The sequence below is a fragment of the Mobula hypostoma genome, chromosome 9, assembly GCF_963921235.1.
Source record: "Mobula hypostoma chromosome 9, sMobHyp1.1, whole genome shotgun sequence".
NCBI lineage: Eukaryota > Metazoa > Chordata > Chondrichthyes > Myliobatiformes > Myliobatidae > Mobula > Mobula hypostoma.
The window spans coordinates 116453622-116476189 of record NC_086105.1 but is presented as its reverse complement, the minus strand read 5'-3'; the positions used below and the strand labels follow the sequence as shown (position 1 = coordinate 116476189).

Sequence of the window (22568 nt, the reverse complement as noted above, 5' to 3'; positions counted from 1 at the left end):
GTGCTCAATATGTTCCTTCCAGGGACGTTGTGGGCTGTGGGCTATTGCCAGCCTTATCTTGTTCTCCACCCCTACCCCTGTTGCTAAGGGAGGGGGAGTCAATTTTGCTAAGGGGTCTATGATTGATGATGGTGGTAGGGTACAGGAGAATACTGGCCACTGCATCAACTCTTTCCATCTCTGAGAAGAGAAATCCAAAAGCACCCATCTCTACTCTTTCCCTGTGGCCCGCAAATTAATTCACTTTCAAGTCTTCATTCAGATTCCATCTGAAGTCCAGAAATGAATCAGCATCACCATGTATTCAGCCTTGATTTGTAGATGAAGATTGTTTGCTGCATTAATAATTTTGTTAATCTAACAATCCTTGCATTTTTTTTTTGCCAATCACTTTAGATCTGCCCCCTCTGGTCTTTGTACCTTTACCAATGGGAACAGTTTCTCTCTATTTAACACATTTTATACTCAGCTATCAAATCTCCTCTCATTTTTTCTTTACCACCACCTCCACACCCTACCACAACACCTTTGCAACTCAAATCCTCACCGCAGTAAATATTTTCAGGACCCTCTGTGGGGTTGCAGGCTAAAGAGCAGAGGCCAAACTTGGACAGAGTCTTCTTGTTGCAGGCTAATTAGTTTTCTATAAAGGTTCTATATAACCTCCCTGCTTGTGTGTTCCACCTCTATTTACAAATCATAGATCTCCTAAGCATGTTTTCCAAAAGAGCACTGGCACCCTCAAAGATCAGCATTCATATACACAAAGGTTTCTCACAAAGTCAAAGAATTATACAGCATGTGCAAATCATCCACAGAAACCAATGTACACCCTTCTGTATTAATCCCATCTCCCAACACTTGTTCCATAGTCTTCAAGTGCTCATTTTGACACTGTTTAAATGCTGTCAGCTGCTCAGCTTCAACAACTCTTTCAAGCAGTGCATTCCAGGTATTTACCATTCCCTGGTTGTCCCCTCTAAATCTCTTCTCTCTTACCTTAAGTAGATGTTCTCCACTTTATCTACCTGTGATATGGGGAAAAGTTTCCTGCAGTCTACCCTATCTATACCCCTTGTAACTTTATGTATCCCAGTCTAGTCCCATCTTAATCTCTTCCACTCCAGGAAGACAGATTCAGCTTCTCAAGTTTCTCCTCATAAATGAACTGCTCCCATCTCAGGCAACACCCTGGTGAATCTACTTTGCATCCTCTCCAGCGCTGTAACATCCTTTATTTATTTATCTGTTTAGGCCAAAGATGTGCGGGTTAGTAAGTCATTGTATATTGTCCTGTGATTAGGCGAGTGTTCAATAGGTGGGTAGTAGCTGGCCAGTGGTGTAGTGGCATCAGCACTGGACTTCGAGGTGAGTGGTCCTGGGTTCGAATCTGTCTTGGCTCCTTGCATCTGTGCTGGGTTGAACATCGAGCTAGCAACTCAGCCTCATAAAAACAGACAAATGCTAAAGATACAGCAAGGATGCTGCCCGGTGCGCCATGAGGTGCAGAAAAGAATAACAACAAATAGGTGGGTTGTTGGGCGGTGCAGCTGATTGGGCCAGAAAGGTCTGTTCTGCAATGTATCTCTACATAAAATAAATAAACCCATCACAAACTCCTTTCTTAGTCCTTGATTTGTTTTTCAGTCAGCCTACTGATGGCCTAAAACTGCATTGGACTGATTGTAACTTCCACTGCATGGTTGACTCCAAGTTGAATTTATTGACCTCTTACTGGTCTGGTCTGGTCTGGTCTGGTCATGTAACTTCTCCATCTGATTCTGCTCATTCCCCAAATCAAAAGCTGTTGAAACCATTAGCCAGTCCTTTGTGACATCCAGAACTGATGATTTTAATCCACTTCTAGTTGGCCTTAAGTGCAAAGAAATTCAGCAGCTGGAAATGTAAAATAAAGACAGAAATTGCTGGAGACACTCAGCGGGTCAGCAGTAGGTTTGAAGAAAAGAACAGAGTTAACCTAGCAAGTTAATCTTTGATGAGGTGTCATTGACCTGAAATGTTAGCTCTGTTTCACTCTCCACAAATGCTGTCTGACCTGCTGAGCATTTCCAACACTTTTTGTCTTTATTCCTGGTTTGCTTCCTTACCTCCATCCTTTACAGAGTTGAGATCAACCCAAAATTATTATATCTATACATGTACTCATTCCTTGGATAACACTTGTGTGCTTCCTGACTACACTTGTTTCCAGTTAAGCAATAGCACAGTTTTAATATACAGAGGATTCCAGCTAATTGGGACACATTGGGATCAGTACATTTTGGCCTGATTAAGTGGCTACCCAATTAGCCAAAATATCATGGAAATAGCTAAAAATGTATTAAAAAAAAGACAAACTATCATTTGAGTTACAAAATATGTATTTAAATGAAATACAGAACAAATTAGAATATTACCAATACAGTACTATAAAGCTCTTTATTAGTTTATCATAGTTATCAACGGAGGAACTCACCCAGCATGTATGCTGCCACATTCTTTTGTTTGACTGTGATTAATAAAATCAGTGCAAATACCTAGTACAAATAATGGACTACATTTATATAATGCTTTTGACAATTGCATCTTCCCAAATCTTCTTTTTCATTGTAACAGTCAAGGTGGGGATACCTACAAATTCTTGGTAGTTCCTAACTTACTGAAATTGTGAATTCATTCCATTTTCACTCCCGGCCATTTCTGGCATCTCCAAGCCTCAATGCTTGAAACCACAGTTAGCAAAATAGTTCTAAATGTCTTACTGCTTATTTACCACCAACTTTCACTGACAAAAATCGCTGCTTTTGAACACAAGCACACTAAAACACAATGCTATTTAAAAACTGTTTCCTTGAAGCACAGTGTCGTGTCTAATGGCCACATAAGCGCACACGTCTGACATTAATTAGAAACTGTTCAGCAAGTTTCCTGTCCCAGTTAAGCAACATAGTGTCCCAAATAAATGAAGGGAATCCTGGCTATCTTCTCAATTAATTTTTGTTCTCCAAGAGTTGTCCCAAATAAGTGTCTGCCACAATTAAACGATGGCCCAATTTACCAGAATTCACTGTTTTTATTCCTGTCTACACATCTCCCTATTTTGGCATACCACACCCTCTCATGCCTTGAAACTGTTCCAACCCTGTTACTCTTTGAGCTGCTTGTGCTCCTCTAATTCTGACCTCTTGCTTGTCCTCAAATTAAACTGCTGTACCAATGATGGAGTTGCTTCAGATGCCAAGGTCCCAAGCTTTGCAATTCGCTTCCTAAATTTAATAGCTTCACTGCCTTTTACATTCTTCAAGATATCCCACAGTCTATCCCTCTAGCCAAACTTTTAATCATCCATCTCAGTGTTTTTCTACATGGCCGGCATCAATGATCGTTCAAACAGCCTCCTTGAAGTGCCTTAGGGTGTTTTGGCTACATTAAAGCCACTGTACCATTGGAAATCAATACTCTTACAGTGGTAAGAAAATGCCTAGATTGAAAGCATCATTCATTTCATGATCAGACATAACAATGTCATCTCTTGGAGACATTGAATCTCATCTGGGGCAATTCATTTCAAAAGAAATGCAAAATCCTTTAGCCTACTCCAAAATGCAAAGGCAGATTATGCTTTAAGCTTGTGCATTGGTTTCCCAAAACAAACTGATGAATGTCTGCCTTCAGCAGCAGGACAGAATATAACAGATGCTCTAACTGCTGACACCACAAAGCTAACAGGAAATGTTTTCGCCATCCCGCTAGAAATTACAGTGATGCATTACATACAGTGCAAAATTTTAGTAATCTACTTGTGACCTTCATCTGCTCATCATTTCAGACTTCAAATTCACTTTACAATTACATCGAGATTAACTTCAATAAGGAAACACTACACATCTAGAGCAACTTTCGCAGCTTCAGCATGCCCCATTCTACTTCCTAATATATTTTGACATGTAGACATAGAGGGAGCACCTACCAAACTGAGCAAAGAGCAACTTTAAGATAAAGTGGACATTATTGCAATGATACTGATTGTGAGTTGCATGTTGATAGGATTACAGGGGGTGAATTCATTTGAAAAAGAGAATGTATTTTCTTTTATTTGCTTCGGAAACTACTATTTTGTACAGTATAAATCACTGGAGTTCAAATTATAATGCAATCTAAAATGCTGGAAATATTTAACAGGCTGGGTAGGGGAACAGAGTTGGCGTTTCTGGTCAACAACCTTCCTCAAGTTCTGCAGGTTCTGTTGAGTATTTCCAGGGTTTCCAGATTTAATTTCTAATATTCAGCATCTGTTTTATTTTGTAATCTTCAACCATGGCTCTTCATGACCCACTCCTGTTACATCCACTCACAGGCTCACGGCAATAGAATGGCACCAGACCTCGCCGCTGTTTGTTCCTTTTAGTCAGAAAAAAACTCAGAATTCTATTTTGATGATAGCCCTGCATATACTCACAGAATTCTATCGAACATGTAGAACTGTTGTCTTGATAAGACTAGTTTCATTAAGTAGCTTTACTCTCTCTTTTAAGTTTTGTTAAATGTAAAATTCTCTCACTTCTGATTAAAATTCCTCTGTGGCCCTACCCTTCTCTTTGAAATCCCAGCAACTCTCCAAGATCTCTGCCCTGCAAACTTGCATATTGAGATTTTATCTCAATCATCCCTTCAGATGGTATGCCCCTTATCTCCAAAAGCCCCTCCTTAAACCTTCACTTTCCTCCCCAACTAAGGTTTTATTTACTTGCACACTTTTGTCTTAATGAGGCTTGGTTCAAATTTTATTTCATAGCGTTTCTGTTATGTAACTTGGGTCACAATGCTACATCAAAGTTGCCACACATGTAAAAATTATTGTTAATGTTCCAAGGTCATGAAAGTCATTGTGACTATGAAGGACAATTAGTTGCACACCTCATGCTTGAAAAAGAAAATTAGGATAATTTCAAAGCATGATTCATAAATCTGTTTAATTACAAGGGTAGAATTTTGCTCATTCTGGTTTCGGATAAGTTATTCCTTTTAACTGCAAGCATTTCTGATCTCTGATACTGCTTTTTTGCATTACAACCTCAACAACTGCTGATAATAAGCTGAAAAACAAGAGAAAGGTGTCCCCTGCAGTAACATGAATGGAAAACTCATATCTGCACCAAATATCTTGCATCATACCTTCTCTGTACCTCAACCAGTTAATAATGAGGAGCACATCACATTAAAGATTAGCTTTACCTTGATATTGAACATTGAAACATACAGTGAAATGCAGTGTTTGCATTAATGACCAACACGGTCCGGGGATGTGCTGGGGGCAGCACCCAAACATGCCATCTTTCTGGTGCCAACATAGCATGCCACAACTTATTAACCCTAACCTGTACAACTTTGGAATGTGGGACATATAAATATGTCAGCTTCATATGACATAAATGTACGTTGTGCATGATCCTCTTAGGTAGGGTAGTGCTACTGTAACACTATTACAGCTCCAGCAATCAATGATAGAACTCCTTACCCGGCCTGTAAGGAGTTTGTACATTCTCCCTGTGAGTGTGTGGGTTTTGTCCAAGTGCTCCTGTTTTCCTCCAGCATTCCAACGACATCAGTTAGGGTTAGAAAGTTGTGGACATGCTTAGTTTGTGCCAGGTGCCTGGTGACACTTCTGGGCTGCCCAGCACAATCCTTGGTAATTTGATTTGACACAAATAATGTATTTCACTGTATGTTTCAATGTACATGTGACAGATATATCAGCATCATCATTATGCGCTGTGTAATATGACGTGGGCGCTCATGGTCTGTCCGTGATCACGATTGTTCTTGGCAGATTTTTCTACAGAAGTGGTTTGCCATTGCCTTCTTCTGGGCAGTGTCTTTAGAGACAAGTGACCCTAGCCATTATCAATAGTCTTCAGAGGTTATCTGCCTGGCGTCAGTGGTCGCGTAACCAGGACTTGTGATTTGCACCAGCTGCTGGTACGACCATCCACCACCTGCTCCCATGGCTTCAAATGATTCTGATCCGGGGGTTAAGCAGGTGCTAAAACTTGCCAAAGAGTAACCTCCAGGCTAGAGGAAAGAAGGAGCGCCTTACATCTTTGGTAGAGACAGATCTCCAACCCGCCTCCCAGTGACAAATAGAGCTAAACTTTATGTTATAGATAAACCCTGGCTTTGAAATTTTAGGCATTTAGAAAGGAGAGAGGGAAATCAGGATCTTGGGTTGAGCTGAACTTCCACCTACCCACTGGCATTGCTCCCTGATCTGAAGGGCTTAGAACGAATTTACTTAAGTGGAAGAAGCAGGTGTTTTGTGCTCTTTATGAGATAACAGATTCCAGCTAAATGGGAAAAGAGGGCAGAGGAGCAGAAAGATAGAGAGAAGGAAACTTTCTTCAAACATCATCCATTTAAAATATTTACAACTTCAGGAGGTAATGGGGCAAATTTTTAAACAATTGGTCACTTCCTTTCCAATCGATTGCATTGCAAAACTGGCCTTAGACTTCCTCCCACCCGGCTGCCGGCATGCTATGGATGGGGCAGTGTCTCCACCCCACCCTAACCAAAGATTTTTTATGTTGGTTGTTGAATTATATTACAGTGCTGGTATATGTGCTACTCAAAGCAGGGGCCGCATAGGGTTAAGTACTTTCCTTTCGAGACAATATTTGTCACAGTCAAATTCTTCTGGATAAACAAAGTACATTCATACTAGAAGAAAAGGCAGCGCAGATGTATGAGCGTGCCATGTTATTAAAGTCACTGAATCAACAAAGGGCACCAGTAGAGGTGTTTTTCTTCACAAAGCTGAATCAACAACATTTTCTTCAAACCATTTCAAGCCTTGCATGTAATTAAGCTTGTGCGTAGAGGCTGTAATTTACAGAGAAAAAAAATTAATTTAAGCATCACCCTAAGCAATGTACCAATGCCTGGTCAAGCAGAAAGTGCAGTAGCCTGCAACTAGATCATTGCTGCCGGGTATAAAATTGCAAAAATTTACCACATGAGAAGCCACTTGTCCCACTACATCAATGCTGGTTGAATAAAGGTGATCCAACTTAATCCCACTGTACAGTTTATGATCTGTAGCCGTGCAGGTGATGACACAAAGTGATTATCCAAGCAATTTTTAAAAGTGCTGCAGTTACCATTTCAGGCAACATTGTCGACCCCTGCCAGTCTTCAGGTGAAAACAATTCTCTCCGCCCTACTCCCTCCACCAATTACAGTACTTTAAATCCACGCCACCTGTTGCTGAGTTCTCTGCCAAGGCAAGTGCTTTTTATCTACCATCTAGGCCTTGTGTAATTTTACACAATTCAGTTAAAACTCCAGTCAGCTTCCTATTCTCCACAGAAAGCAACCCCAGTTTAGCTCGACCCATTGCTAAAGTTCTCCACTTGAGCAGCATCTACTTAAATCCCTTCTGTATCGTCTATAATGCTACCGTGATACTTCCTGCAATGTCAGGGTTATCAGAGACAAACATGGTAAGTTATTAACTTTCTAACCCATTTCAACCATAATTGGCAAAAAAAAGCACATTTTAATTTAAGAACTACAACTCACTATCTGTCAATGTAGAGAACACTGCATCTGGCAATCAGATCACTGCTGCCTGTTTTCAAATCATTGAGATACAGCCTATCATGTGCAGACCAGCTGAAGAATGGCTATCCAACCAATCCTGCTTTGAGGGTTGCCAATCACCACACCTGAAGATTTTCTGTCGTTAAGTCTCTCCTGTGTTCTTGACTTCCTCTCCTCCCTCATAGGCCCTTGCATTGTATCTCCCCCTCCCCCAGAGAACATTATCTCTACAGACCTCCACATTCCTAATAGGAACATTCCCTACCTATATACTCCTGAGTATTCCAGATCAATACACTCCCAATGATTCCCAATCTGTACTCTCCCAAGGATTGTAGACTTGTATAACCCCAAGTATTTCCCATCTGTACACTCCCAGGATTTCCAAACTGTACACTTCCAAGTATTCCAGGTCAATACACTCCCAAGGATTCCCAAAACATACACTCTCAAAGTTCCCAAATCTGTGCACTCCCCAGAGTTCTTGATCTATATATTCCTAGGTGACCCAATCTGTCTGCTCATGAGGTTACTAACCTGTATATTCCTAAGGATTCCCAATTTTGTATCCTTGATGGTTCCTAATTGCTGCAATATTCCCTATCCCTTTCCCAAGGTTTGCAGTTGCTGCCAGCCAGGTTTCTGATCACCATACCGGGGTTAACTGATACCTTGAGAATGAAAATTCTTGATTACTTTTGTGGAAGAAGTGCAGCACCTTTGCCTCCAAGTTAAAAGGTTTTGGTTAGCTCCCTCTCAACCTATTCTGTTTTGCTTCTTGGGTTTTATTACCTTTGGAAGAAATTTTCACCCTGTGCTTTCGTCCTCTCTGATTGACAACTATGTGACGATATTTCCTGACTGGTGAGAAGAATTCCATCATTCACTGTGTGGTGTAACTTAAACAAGATTTGTGCTTGCCATATTTTTAAATTAGCATTATCAAAACCAAAATAATGTTCAAGAATAAGAAATACAGTCTAGCAGTCTCTCAGCCCACCAATCCACACTGAACATCAACTATTTACTCCAAGCTTAAATTAATCCTCTTTTATTCCACCACATTCCTATCAATACTCCACATATTCTACCACTTACGTAAATATTAGGGATGATTTACAGTTGTCAGTTAGCTAACCATCGAACATGGCCTTGGGATGTGACAGGGAACTGAAGCACTCAAAGAAACCCATGCATTCACAGGTAGAAACTCCACACATATATTAACAGATTGAACCTGGGTCACTGGAGATGTCAGGCAGTAGCACTAATACTCCGTTACAAAATAGTTAATAGTCCAACTGCTTTTGGTGGTATTTTGCTTACAGGTGAAAATACAGAAATCCACTTTGTGTGGAGTCTTACTCCATATCACACCACTGTTCACAAATATCTGGACCAGAAACACATACAGAAACTTTCCTAAACAATCCTTCAAGGTCAGGCTGGAGCTTACAGAACATGCACGTTTGTCCGCAACTTCATAACCAACAGAATTTTTCCTCTTCATCAATCGATCAGTTCCAAATGATCTCTCACGATCAGCAATCAAAACATACTTGCTTTCAGAAGAAGAAAATCTATCCCATTGGATCAATTAATTACAACTAAAGTGGAAACACTAAAGGTTTCATCAATGATATGGATATAGATATTAGGAGGAATTGGCTAATGAAATGGAATGTATTTCAGAGACAGCAGTGGAAGGAGGGAATTCAGGGTAGTTCTTAAAAAAGAGTGCATAAACATATGAAAAGCAAAAACATACTAAAGTGTTTAGAGAAACAGGTAGGTAAGCGGGAGTAAATGGATCAACCTTCGTCAACAAGCCAGCATAAGTTCTACAAAAACTCACTGTTTGGTCTTGCATTTGAAGTAGAGGGATGATGGGCTTTCAGTCACGGTACCTACACACAATCTTTTTCTGGAATAAGGAAGGGGTGAGGTAGAACAAAACATGCAATTATATTGCAGTAAATTTATACAGTATTCTAAACAATCTCAGTTTCCATTTATAAGGCATCATTAACAAAATAAAACTTTTGGATACTTCAAGGTGTATTACCAAACAGAGTCTGTCAAGTGGGATAGGAGAGCATGATGGGTGGATTGGGGATCCAGAACATAGCTCTGCAGAATCTCGAGCCTTACACTTGTCCAACAGGAATGAGGTTCTTGCAGCCTATGTGAATGAAACAGGAGACTGCAGGATGGATAAACAAACCATCTTGGCACCATTGTATGGCAGACCATTCCAGCCGTGGGAATGAAACTTAATATAATGGTAATCAGGTGAGGCTGTTCCCTGCAGCTGTAAGCTGAATCCTGGAGGCCATGCTACCTGTGTGGTGACAGGGTTAAGGACATTTCCTCAGGGCTGGAAGTAAGTACAGAGCAGAGGGGTGAATTCCTGGTCTGTGCTGAGAATAATGAGCTAGACAAGGCTAAGGAGGTTTTCTGGGGGAATATGGGAGTCCAAATGCAAAAATAAAACAGAGCCACAAAGACAACAGTGTCTGAATTTCTACCCAAACCATGTCCAAATTGGCACATAGTAAATAACCTTCAGAAAATAAATGCATACCTTGGAGAACAGTGTGGTTGATTTAACTGAGAACTGAGGAAAGATGGAGCTGGCCTGCTGGGTTGGGCTGTACCTGAATGAGACTGGAACCAGCAATTTGGAGAATCAAATTCCTCGAGCTGTAGACACCCTGTAAACTAAGTAGTGGGTCGGGTGAGTGGGCAAGTGCTGATGGTGAAAAGTTCAGGAAGTTAAAGACAAAGGCCAAAATGACAGTGTAGAATAGTAAAATAGGTAATGGGTAATGGTAGCCAAAGTCTGTCAGAAAGACACGGACATGTAAACATGACAGTACTAGAGTCAGAACAGGAAAAAAATGGCCAAAGAACAAAACTAAGGGCTGTTGAATCTTTGCAGCATTTATAATTAGACATATTAGTGACATAAATGGATCTTATCTAATAGATTGGATTACAGACTGATCATAGTTGAACATTCTGTACTATAGGAACCTTAATGTTCAGAAGCCATAGGCAAGATTAGAAAGGAAGGGTACCCTTGTTCTTAAAAAGAATGGAATTAAAACACTGAAGAAAAAAATCATAATTCTGAAAATCAAGAAGGAAAATCAGTTTAGAAGGATCCAAGTAGCAACAAGAAACAGCAAATATTTGTACATGTTGCCCCAAAATAGTATTTATGGTATTATATGATAATATAATATTATATTACATTATATAAATTAGGAATTGAGATGTGCCAATAACATATTAATCTTCATATAGGTAACCTAATAGAGCAATTCATTGAATGTGTAAAGATGGTAGACTTGATTAATAAATTGAGAAACCAACTATGAAAGAGACAAATTTAAATCAAATATTCTCAAATAAGAAGGGGTTAATTGGCTATCTGATGACGAATAAACTCTTCTTGGTCTTCCAGTCACATGCAGGTATTGATTTTAACCAACATTCCGATGACAAACTTCACCATCTTCATCAGGAATTATGTCTGGTCATGTCTAGTCCGGTGGTATATACAGTATACCCCTGCCGACCATCTCTCCTGATTGGATAGTCCTCAACTAAACAGTTTTCTGCTGTCCCAGTTCGCTTACAATCAAATTCCATTCCTTACTTAGAGCAAGATCTTCATCTTTGTTAAAATTCTTACTCTCCAGTCTTATTTTAATGGCTTCTTTCAAAACAAAGTAGGAGAGTGGAAATGTGATTGGTTGAAGACGACCAATCAGGAGGGACTCACAAATACCACTGGACTAGACTTGCGCAGGCATCATCCCTGATGAAGGTGGCTGAGTTTGTCATCGAAATGTTGGTTAAAATAGATACCTGTACCTGGTTGGAAGCCTAACAAGAGTTTATTCGCCATACACGCTGGGAAAGCACTAGATCCTTTTTGATTATCTGATAGGTTAGAACACTTACAGCAGAGTGACAAAAAAACCTAAAATTTTTTATGCAATAAGTTTGCCAATAATGAAACAATAGCTAATGTTTTACTAGTAATATACATATTCCCTTTAAAGGCAAAACTTTCAGCACGGAATGTGTGGCTATCAAGGAAAATCTGGCAACAGTTTTAGATTAGAGGAAAGCGCATATGGTAATGCCAAAGAAAACAGCACGCCAAAGGATTGGGGTACAGCAAAGGAGGACGACGGCTTTGATAAGGGAAAAGAGAGTGAAATTCAACAGTGGTCTTGTGAGTAACATAAACACAGACAGTAAAAAGCTTCCATAGATTCGAAAAAGGAAAGGTTATGTTCATGTGGCTCCTTTTATAAAACAAAAAGCAGAGAAATTAAACTATAATTATATACACATCATGAAGAAACATTGTGGAGAACCGGAGGTCAAGTGCAATTGAGATGCTTGAAGAAATTGATAAGCATTATAAGTTAGTACTGTAAAAATTAATGAGACTGAATGCTGATATCACTCTCAGACCAAAATGACTTCAATCCTAGAGTTTAGAAGGTGGCAACTATGGAAACAGTGGAGATATGAATCATCATATCCCAGAATTCCAAAGATTATGGGATTGTTCCCACAGATGAGGGATTTGTTACCTTACACTTATAAAAGAGGGGATAAAGTACAATAGCTGGCCTGCCTTCAGCAACAGAGAAATGCTGGAGTCTATTATGAGTGAAATAATGCTTAGAGTATATTAATGGAGTGGGCATAGGCAATGTGGATTTATAAATAATATAATAGAACACAGGATTGAGAAAAAAAACACTAACACTGATAGAGAATTAGTTAATGGATTGATTCCTGTGATGGTAGCTTTGTCTTTCAAGGAGAACCTAAAAGACTATGCTTCTATTTTCTTAAATTTAGAAACAAGAGAAAATCTCATTGTGATGTAAAAAGTTCTTATGGAGCTGAGAAGAGGGTGATGTTTCCCTGGCAAAGGTGTGCAGACAAGAGGCCACCGACTCAGGCAAAGGAGTCAGACTCTCTGGTTAGAGGTGAGAGTAAATTACTTCACCCTGCAGGGGTGGCCAACCTGTTACATTCCATGTGCCAAATTTTTCACACACGAGTTCAGATGCAATTTTTTCATGCACGAGTTCTATATTAACATATTTTTACAAGAATTGAATGGGGGTACAAGAGTTGTATGGCACATCTGAACTTGTGAGTGAAAAAATTGGCACATGGAATGTAAAAGGTTGGCCACCCCTGCCCTAGAGGATAAGAAATTTTTGAAATTCTTTACCTAGAAGTCTATGGCGATCAGTTGATGAGTACGTTCAAGACAGTGATCAAGTAATTTTTAGACAACAAGGGAATCATGGAATTAGGGTTAGTGAAGGAAAGTTACATAAAGGTAAATGATCAACTTTTATTTTATTGATTGTCAGAGCAGGCACAAGAAGTCAAATGGCCTACACCTGCTTCAATTTATTATGTTCTTATCTTTATGTGCTTACTGGCCACCTAAGAAGTTAATGAGGAGGGTGGCAGGAAAATTATTATAAGAAGTAAATCAGAGGGACTTATTGGAGGAATTCCAAAGCTGCACATCTGAAGGCATGGCTATGAGTGGTGGTAATAAGAAAATCAGGAATGCCAGATTGGAGGAGTGCTGTTATCTCAGTAAATAGGTGGAAGATAATAGTAATGCAGTTGAAAACTCTGAAAAGGGGGATGGAAACGTCAAAATTATTGCTCTGCAGTTTAAGGTCACCTGAGGAGCAGAGTGGTTAACAAAAAGTTAGGACCTGCTGGCCTACAGTAGGTAATTGGATAAGAGCAGTTAGTGTCAAAAACTGTAACAATTTGCAGATTTTTTTTTGCCAGTTTTACTTAATGACAGCTGATAAAATGTGCAAAAACAGGCCCATATATATTTTTGAAATGTAGCACCAAAAATCTGTCTCCAAGGATACATTGAAATATTTTCTCTGGAAAAATTCCATCAGGGATGTACTCTGGGCTACAGAAATAAATCAGAGGAAAGAGTTGGGTTATAGTGTGTAAAAACAACTGTTAATTGCACTGTGCCATGGAGTTCATGAAAACAGGCACACTCTTGTGTGGAGAACAGTCTGCTCTGCTCTACCATGTTTCAGCCAAAACTACTTCCTTCCTCTGACTGACATACACCCTGTCCTTGCATAACTACATATGGCAAGGTAAAACTTCTTAGCTTATTAAAATTCCATTTGAAATAATAGCAGGCATTCCAATTTCTCAAAGTCACTCAGCTACTCAATAAGAAATAAATTAATGTGGGTATCCTGAATGCTTCTGGACTGGCTGGGCCTCTCTTTTATGCTAAGATTGATCTGGAATGCTCATTTACAAATTTATACACTACAACATACTGAAGGTGATTTAAAGTTGCATAATGTAGAAGGGCATTTCATTGCCACAGAAGGAAAGGTGGATTATTAAATAAGAATAAATTAAATACCCTTATCCCCTGACGAAGGGTCTCGGCCTGAAACGTTGACTGCACCTCTTCCTACAGATGCTGCTTGGCCTGCTGCGTTCACCAGCAACTTTGATGTATGTCCCTTATCTCCTCCTATTTACAAAAGCTATGTATCCTGATGGTCACTGGAAGAGTAGCTAAGGCTTAGGAAGCAATTTGCCAGTTCCTTCAAGACTGGCCTGGATAGTCGTTAAATTTCCTGGACAAGATTGAGAATCAGATAAAAATCTTTATTATTTCCCTCACTCTTCTTCGAATGCTTTAATTATAAAAGCATTGGAGGGGCGTGAAATGGCTTTTGTCTGTGCAGGGCAGTTGGAGGGAACAATCATATGATCAAGCTTTCAGGAATTTGTCCAGATTTGGCTTGCACCAGTAAACCTTTTTTTTTGCAATGAGTCACTCAATTCAAATTATCTAGCAATTTTTTTTTCAGTAGAGAATTTCAATTTGTTTTGGCTTTATTATGATGATTTCAAATTTTTCAGTAGCTTTATGTTTAGATGACAAACTAACATGACTAAGATTTACTACGTTATCTTTGGCAAAATATGTCATATGATCTGTTCTTAAACAGGCTCGATTTTGGCACTTGGCATGTACCAAACGTGAAAAATGTTTACATTCGTTCTGAAGGGTTTTCACATTTTGTGGAAATTTAGACAAATAAGTCCTCTCAAAACAGACAATCACATGGAAGTTGGTTCTATTTAGTCCCAATAATGTACCTCAACTACCGTTACCCAATATCAGCAGTAGCATGTCGCATATTTCCATTTCAGGCAATGGATATCTTGGAGGTCTCTCTGGTTATGAGAGCCAATTCATGTTAAGAAGGATTAGGAGGTCTCTGCTTACTGGGAACTTAAGTGAGATATTTCACATGAGACCCTTGGTCAATATTTTGAGGAAACTTTTATCCAATGTTCCAGGTGGCACTTAAACCCCCGGCCAGTCCAAGTTGATCTAATTAACTGGAGCAACAAACAATCTGCTGGAGTAACTCATAACTCAGCAGGTTGAACAACATCTGTGGGAGGAATGAAATCGTCAATGTTTGAGGTCAAAGCCCTGCAACTGTTTTCTCCTGTTCCTCCAGCAGCTTGTTTGTTGCTCCAGATTCTAGCTTCTGCAGGCTTTTGTCCCTCTCTAATAATTGTTGGGGAGGAGTTTCAAGTTCCAAAGTGGGTACAGTGATTGAGGGGTTCATCTAGTGAGTGATGAGCAGCTAATTCTTAGTGGTAAAAACCCACACATGGGATAGCACATCCTTGATGATGTGATTCAATATATTTAAATAAGATTCAAAAGAGGAACATAATTATAGGCCTCCACTGACTCTGCTATAGTTTCTGATTATTTAAATGACAGAAATATTAAATTAAAAACACAGCTTTACAGTCTCTGCTGAATGCTTTTTCTAATAAAACCATTAAAGTAAGAATTTCTCAGAGGAGATTTGAAATTATCATGAGAGCCTCCACTACCACATTGACCCCACTGCCTGGAGAATGACTGAATGCTGCTTTACGAAAGAGTTTTGAGTCATAATGTTCTGCAGCCAGAACGACTTGATTTATTCCAACAATTCCTCACTTTGTAGCACTGATGAGGACTCTCTTCAAAATTTAAATTGATTCCAGATGAGTTCAAAAATGCCAATCATATTAATATGGAACACTGAAATCGCCTCTCTAAATTGGTGTTGGTTTAGGGCGAATCTGCCAGCACTCCCATGAACCTCAGATAACCCTGCAGGAAGAGAAGCATCTGTTGCTGAAATATCAGGTGTCAACTCCAATTGTACAGACTGTATGCTTGGCGGATTCATCAACTGATTTCTAACTCTATCACTTCACTGGCAGTCAAACAGCCTTTTATCCTATCCCTAATATTTTTACAGCAAATATATAAACTAATTAAAAAGGAATTATTACTGTGAAAATGTGCTTTCCTGGCGTAACTGATGAATAAACTCTTCTCAGGCTTCCAGCTGGGTATGGGTATTGATTAACCAGCATTTCAAGGACAAGCTCCGACATCTTCATCAGAAGTGATGCCTAGGCACGTCTAGTCCAGTGATACGAGATTTTTCACAAAGGTCTCGCATTAAGTAAGAAATGGAATATGATTGTAAGCAAACTGGGAGAGCAGAAACCTAACTAGTTAAGGACTAACCAATCAGGAGGGACGGACGACAGGAGTTGAGTATATATACCACTGGACTAGACGTGCCTAGGCGTCAGCTCTGATGAAGGTGGCAGAGTTTGTCATCGAAATGTCATTTAAAATCAATACCTGCATCCAGATGGAAGCCAAAGAAGAGTTTACTTGAATTATTAATCAAAGTTCAAAGTAAAATTTATCATCAGAGTACATATGTGCCACTACATACAACTCTTTTTCCTGGGGGCATCCTTAGCAAATCTATAGAACAGTAACTGTAAACAGGAACAAAGAACAACAAATGGTGCAAATACAAATATAAATGAATAGCAGTAAATAATGAGAGCATGAAATAACAAGACAAAGGGTCCTTAAAGTGAGACCGTCGGTTGTAGGAACACTAAAAATAGAATGAGTGTAGTTATCTACTTTCATTCAAGAGCCTGATTGTTGAGGTGTAGTAACTGTTCTTGAACCTGGTGGTGCAAGTCCTGAGGCACCTGTACCTTCTACATGATGACAGCAGAAAGAGAAGAGCATGGTCTAGGTGGTGAGGATCTTTAATGGTGGATGTTGCTTTTCTACAGCAGCGGTCCCCAACCACCGGGCCGTGGACCGGTACCGGGTCGCAAAGTTTGTGCTACCGGGCCGTGAGGAAACGATATGAGTCAGCTGCACCTTTCCTCATTCCCTGTCACACACTGTTGAACTTGCACATAGGGTTACCAACTGTCCCGTATTTGCCAGGACATCCCGCATATTGGGCTAAATTGGTTTGTCCCATATTTCCCCTGCTGAGGTAGAGCACTCCTATGAAACCTTTTGTGCCGAAATGGTGTGAAGCGAAGAAGCAATTACTATTAATTTAAATGGGAAAAATTTTTGAGCGTTCCCAAACCCAAAAAATAACCTAACAAATCATACCAAATAACACATAAAACCAAAAATAAATAATACTAACATATAGCAAAAGCAGGAATGATATGATAAATACACAGCCTATATACAGTAGAAATAATGTATGTACAGTATAGTCGCGAAGATGAAGGCAAAACCGATTTGTGGGGCGAAAAAAAACCGGCACGTACGCGCATGAGCACATCACATGCTCACGTCACGCATCTGCACACAGGTGCCTGCACAAGGCTTCATTGTCATAGTAGTATTTCCTGGGCTAAAGTGTCCCGGGATTTGACTGCTACTTTTGTCCCTTATTTAGGAGTGAGAAAGTTGGCAACCCTAACTGTAAAAGACATGTTGAGGTGAGTTTAACCCTACTTGAACACTCCCCCCCCGGTCGGCTGGTCTGCTAGAATATTGTCAATATTAAACTGGTCTGCGGTGCAAAAAAGGTTGGGGACCCCTGTTCTACAGCAATGTTTCATGTAGAAGTGCTCAATGGTTGGGAGGGTTTTATCTGTGATGTAATGGGCCGAATCCACTACCTTTTGTAGGACTTTCCGCTCAAAGGCATTGGTATTCCCATACCAGGCCGTAATGCAGTCAGTCAGCACACTTTCCACCACACATCTATAGAAGTCTGCTGAGGTTTTTGATGACATGCTGAATCTCTGCAGACTCCTGTGGAAGTGGAGGCACTGTCGTGCTTTCTTTGTAAGATTGTGTATTTATGAAATTTCTTCTTGAGTTTCTATCAAAGAGATTAACATGAAGTCACTTTAGAGCAATTCTGAATTGTTGGTGATCTCCCATGAAAGCCAAGCATTCATGTCAGACATAGCCACAGCCAGGTGAATGGGTCATTAGCTCACAACTCAGATGGTATGCTCAGAATTTGATTCCAGGGAATGAAACTGCATCATAAATCATTATGTACCTGGTCATTAAATGACCAACAGGATGTCGGTTTCATTTTAGGTTTGGCTGCCTGTGCGTTTACTTAAGCTGAGTCCCATTAGCCTGCTGAAACTCATTGGCATTAGTTAAACAATGCCCTGCCTTTAAAATTCTCAGCCTTACGTTCAAATACTACCATGGCAGAGCTCCTCAAAACTCTGATCCTACTACTGTCAGCTAACCCTCTGAGATTTGAGTTCCTCCATTTCGGCGCTCTTGGCTATTCCTGACCTTACTTGTTCGACCATTAGATGGTGTACCTTCAGCTACCAACATGTTAATCCCTCCTCTCCCAAACCTACCTACCTACCTCTCCTTTCTCCATTAAGCAAGCTACTCCTTAAAATCCATCTCTTTGATCATGTCACCGGCCTGAATATTTATAAATGAGGCTTGAAGTTAAATTTTGCTTATAATGTGCTTGTGAAGCACCTTGGGATATTTTGATATGCTAAAAAGTGGTTTATAAATACAAGTTGTTGCTCAGCAACAGATTTTGAATCAAAAAGGTATAATTTTGCATAAGCATGAACATGAATCACAATGTGACAGCGATAAAGTGAAGGACTGTATTGATTGCACTGTTAGTAGGTAATGTCACCGTGCATTCATGGATGTCGGAAGGATTATATTAAAATGAGAATAACTGAAGTCCTGTTCTGGTAATTTTCTTGTTATTAATTTTCCTCAGATCTGTTCAGAGTTGTTACTTAACTGTTAATCAGTGGGATAGCTTGCAGTATTTTCTGGCCAAGTTTGTGGACATTAAAAAGATAGATGGAAGGGCAGGTGGTGTTAAGGAAGCAGGGAGTCTACAGAAGGATTTTAGATTAGGAGATTAGGCAAAGAAATGGCAGATTGAATATAGTAGGGAAGCATATGGCCATGCACTTTGGTAGAAGGAATTAAGGTGTTAACCGTTTTCTAAATGGGGAGAAAATTCAGAAATCAGAGGTGCAAAGAGACTTTGGAATCCTCATGCAGGTTTCCCTGAAGTTCAGCTTGCAGGTTGAGTCAGTAGTAAGGAAAATAAATGCAATGCTGGCATTCGTTTCGAAAGGACTAGAATATAAAAGCAAGGAAATGAATCTGAAGCTTTATAAGACATTGGTCAGACTGCACTTGGAGTATTGTGAGCAATTTTGGACACATTATCTAAGAAAGGATATGCTGGCTTTGGAGAGGGTCAAGAGGAGGTTCACAAGAATGATCCTGGGAATGAAAGGGTCAGCGTATGAAGAGTGTTTGGTGGCTCTACTGCTGTACTCACTGGAGTTTACAAGAATGAGGGAATTCTCATTGAAACTCAGGGAATATTGAAATGCCTGGACTTGAAGAGGATGTTTCCTTTAGTGGGAGATTCTACGACCAGAGGGCACAGCCTCAGAATAGAAGGATGTCTTTTTTGAACAGAGATGAGGAAGAACTTCTTTAGCCAGAGGGTGGTGAATCTGTGGAATTCATTGCAACAGGCAGCTGTGGAGGCCAAGTAATTGGTATATTTAAAGTAGAGGTTGATAGGTCATTGATTAGTAAGGGTGTCAAAGGATATGGGGAGAAGGCTGGAGAATGGGGTTGAGGGGAAAAATAAATCATCCCTGAGAGAAAGCTGGGACAGACTAAATGGGCCAAATGGCCTGACTCTGCTCCTATATCTTGTGGTCTTATGGTTTGGAGAGCGATATTCAGAGACTTGGGCCTAGCCATATGAAGGCAAGACAACCAATGGTAGAGCAATGAATTAGGGTGTGCAAATGGCCAGAATTGAAGTAACACAGGCATGAACATAAACGATGTTGTTAAATCATGAACAAGAGACTACATATTTACTGGCTTGTACCGAGCCATTTAAATTGTGACATGCTTATCCCAGAGTGTAACTGCAACGTTTGCAACTGGTGCCCCTTGCGAAAAAGATGTTAATGAAATGTGCTCAGCAGTAACCTCTCCTATACAGATACTGTAGAGTAATCAGCTTGGGAACTTTGCCAGATTTATTCATTCCATTCTCTAACAATTAAAGTACATGTGCAGGAAAAAAATCTGGTAGTAGACACCTGGTGCATGAATCTTAAGCTAAATAGTATACAGAAAAGGAAGATAGAAAGAAAGAACTTGCATCTGGAGAGCAGTTTTGTTAAGTCTAGGACATCACAAAATAATTTAAGCCCATTGAAACACTCTTTTAAACACCCTCATTCTCATGGAAAGGCATGCATCAAGTGGCCTATCACAAGATCTCGTGCATAGGAAAGAGAAAATAATAGATCATCTGTTTGGTGAAGTTGGAGGAAGATAATTATTGTTCAGATCATGTAGTTAATGCCCCTGTTCTTCAATATCGTGCAATGGGATCTTCATGTTTTAATAGTTTAACGTCTGAAATATGACAATCCATACAACACACAATGGCTCAGTATCACTTTTTTTTAGCTCTCTGGAGTGTTACTTAAACCCACACAAGCCAAAACAGCTGTCTTCTGAAACAGGACAGATAGTTAGTTAAACTCCTCTGTTAGAAAGGAGTTACTGAAAAAGTGTCAATCTTGCGTGCTAATTTATTTGTTCTGCCTCCAAATACTTCTACTGTGATGCAGTATAATTAATTTTATTTTATCATGACTTAAATGTCAGTGATTTTGTAGCTGCTGTGGGCTGAATATTTCTCTAGAGACAGCATTACAAAACCGACAGAGCTGTATTGGTTACTTGTCACATTCCATTACGCCCAGCAACTCCCGAGTGTAGGATTGACTGTAGCTGAACACTGCCAGGGTTGGATGTTAGATGGCCATATACAAGGATATGGTCTATTTCATGCTGCCAACCCAAGACAAATTTCTATCAATGACTTTCAAAGGATAAGATCCTTTCATTGGTAGATTTATCCTGCAGCTCTGCAGTACCATTCTGCACCAGAGTGGGTGGGTAGTAAATCAGGAATGACGTACTCCTGCTTACAATGGGGATTCACTGAAACAGTCTATGCACTGGAAGGAAAAGTCCCAATTAAAGATACATATATAATTCTCATCAGAACATTATATATTATCATAATGCAGAGCATTATCAGAGTCTCCAAATTCTTCTGAGGAAAAATAACAGTTTTTTCTGCAGTTAGTGAAACGCAACTTTTCTGAACACAATGATTTCTATTGAATTGATTATATAAACTTAAAAGTTTTATTATATGAAAGATGAACTTCAGTGCTGCTGTTGACAGTATTGTCTGAAATACCAATGTGATAAAGGAATATGGTAGAAATGATACAACCCACTCACAATTGCAAACAAGAAGGCTGAGAGATCACAGCATGGTTGGCACACAGCGATCCTTACAATGTAACTACCTTCAAAGTGCAGGCATTAATAAAGGAGTGACAAGATGTACAGTATGTTAATTTATTTTGAATTTTACCTTAAGTTTAGTAATCAAAACTACTGACTTTTAAAATGATTTACTTGAAGATTTGAGTCTTTCAGCTAGAGCTTACAGTTTCAGGCAAGGATGTGAACTATATTTCCCTGAGTGAGGCTGTATTATATTTGTGATGCAGGAACTTGCTCAGGGAATCTTTTCAATTGAGAATAAGACAACATATGTATGGACTAGTGCTGTCTGATTGCTTAAGAGGGTGATGGGGGGGGGGGGGTGAATGACCACAGCATGCCCTATACATGCAAAGTATCTTCTGCCTTCAGAGTGTGAGTTTTGGTAACTAGGAAGTGACAGGATACAGAGACTTTTTAAAACTAGAAATAAAAGTATTGCAGGCATATCAGATCTGCTGTGCTGGATTGGGTATTGTGCAATGATCCGGAGGTGATAAGAGAGCTTAAGGTTAAGGAACCCTTAGGGAACAGTGATCACAACATGATCGAATTCACTTTGAAATTTGAGAGGGATAAAATAAAATTCAATGTGTCAGTATTTCAGTGGAATAAAGGAAATTACAATGGCATGAGAGGGGAACTGGCCTAAGTTGACTGGAAAGGGACATTTGCAGGAAGGACAGCAGAGCAGCAATGGCTGGAGTTTCTGTGAAAAATGAGGGAAGTGCAAGACAGATATATTACAAATAAGAAAAAAATTTCAAAGGGAAGAAGGACACTACCGTGGCTGACAAGTGCAGTCAGAGCCAAAGTAAAAGCAAAAGAGAGGGCATACAAGGAAGCTAGAGCTAGTGGGAAGATAAAGGATCGGGAACCTTTTAAAAACTTGCAGAAGGAAACTAAGAAGGTCATTAGAAAGGAAAAGATGAATTATGAGAGGAAGCTGGCGACTAATATCAAAGAAGATACTAAAAGCTTATTTAAGTATATAAAGGGTAAAAGAGAGTCAAAGGTAGATATAGGACCAATACAAAATGACACTGGAGATATTGTAATGAGAGATGCAGAGATGGCAGAGGAACTAAATGCGTACTTTGCATCAGTCTTCACAGTGGAAGAC

The 22568-nt window shown here is 39.7% G+C and overlaps 2 protein-coding genes across 5 annotated transcripts in view; one reads left to right on the top strand and one right to left on the bottom strand.

Annotated features, from left to right (window-relative positions):
* Positions 1 to 22568, bottom strand: part of LOC134351987 (uncharacterized protein C7orf50 homolog) — a 440201-nt gene that overhangs the window by 49781 nt on the left and 367852 nt on the right. The window lies entirely within an intron of this gene.
* Positions 1 to 22568, top strand: part of gpr146 (G protein-coupled receptor 146) — a 125937-nt gene that overhangs the window by 3068 nt on the left and 100301 nt on the right. Inside the window, exon 2 of one of the 4 annotated variants that reach the window (XM_063058980.1) lies at positions 12490 to 12620. The exons of the other annotated variants lie outside the window; for them this stretch is intronic. The gene's annotated coding sequence lies outside the window, so the exon portion shown is untranslated. The remainder of the gene's footprint in view (positions 1 to 12489; positions 12621 to 22568) is intronic. 4 annotated transcript variants of the gene reach the window in all.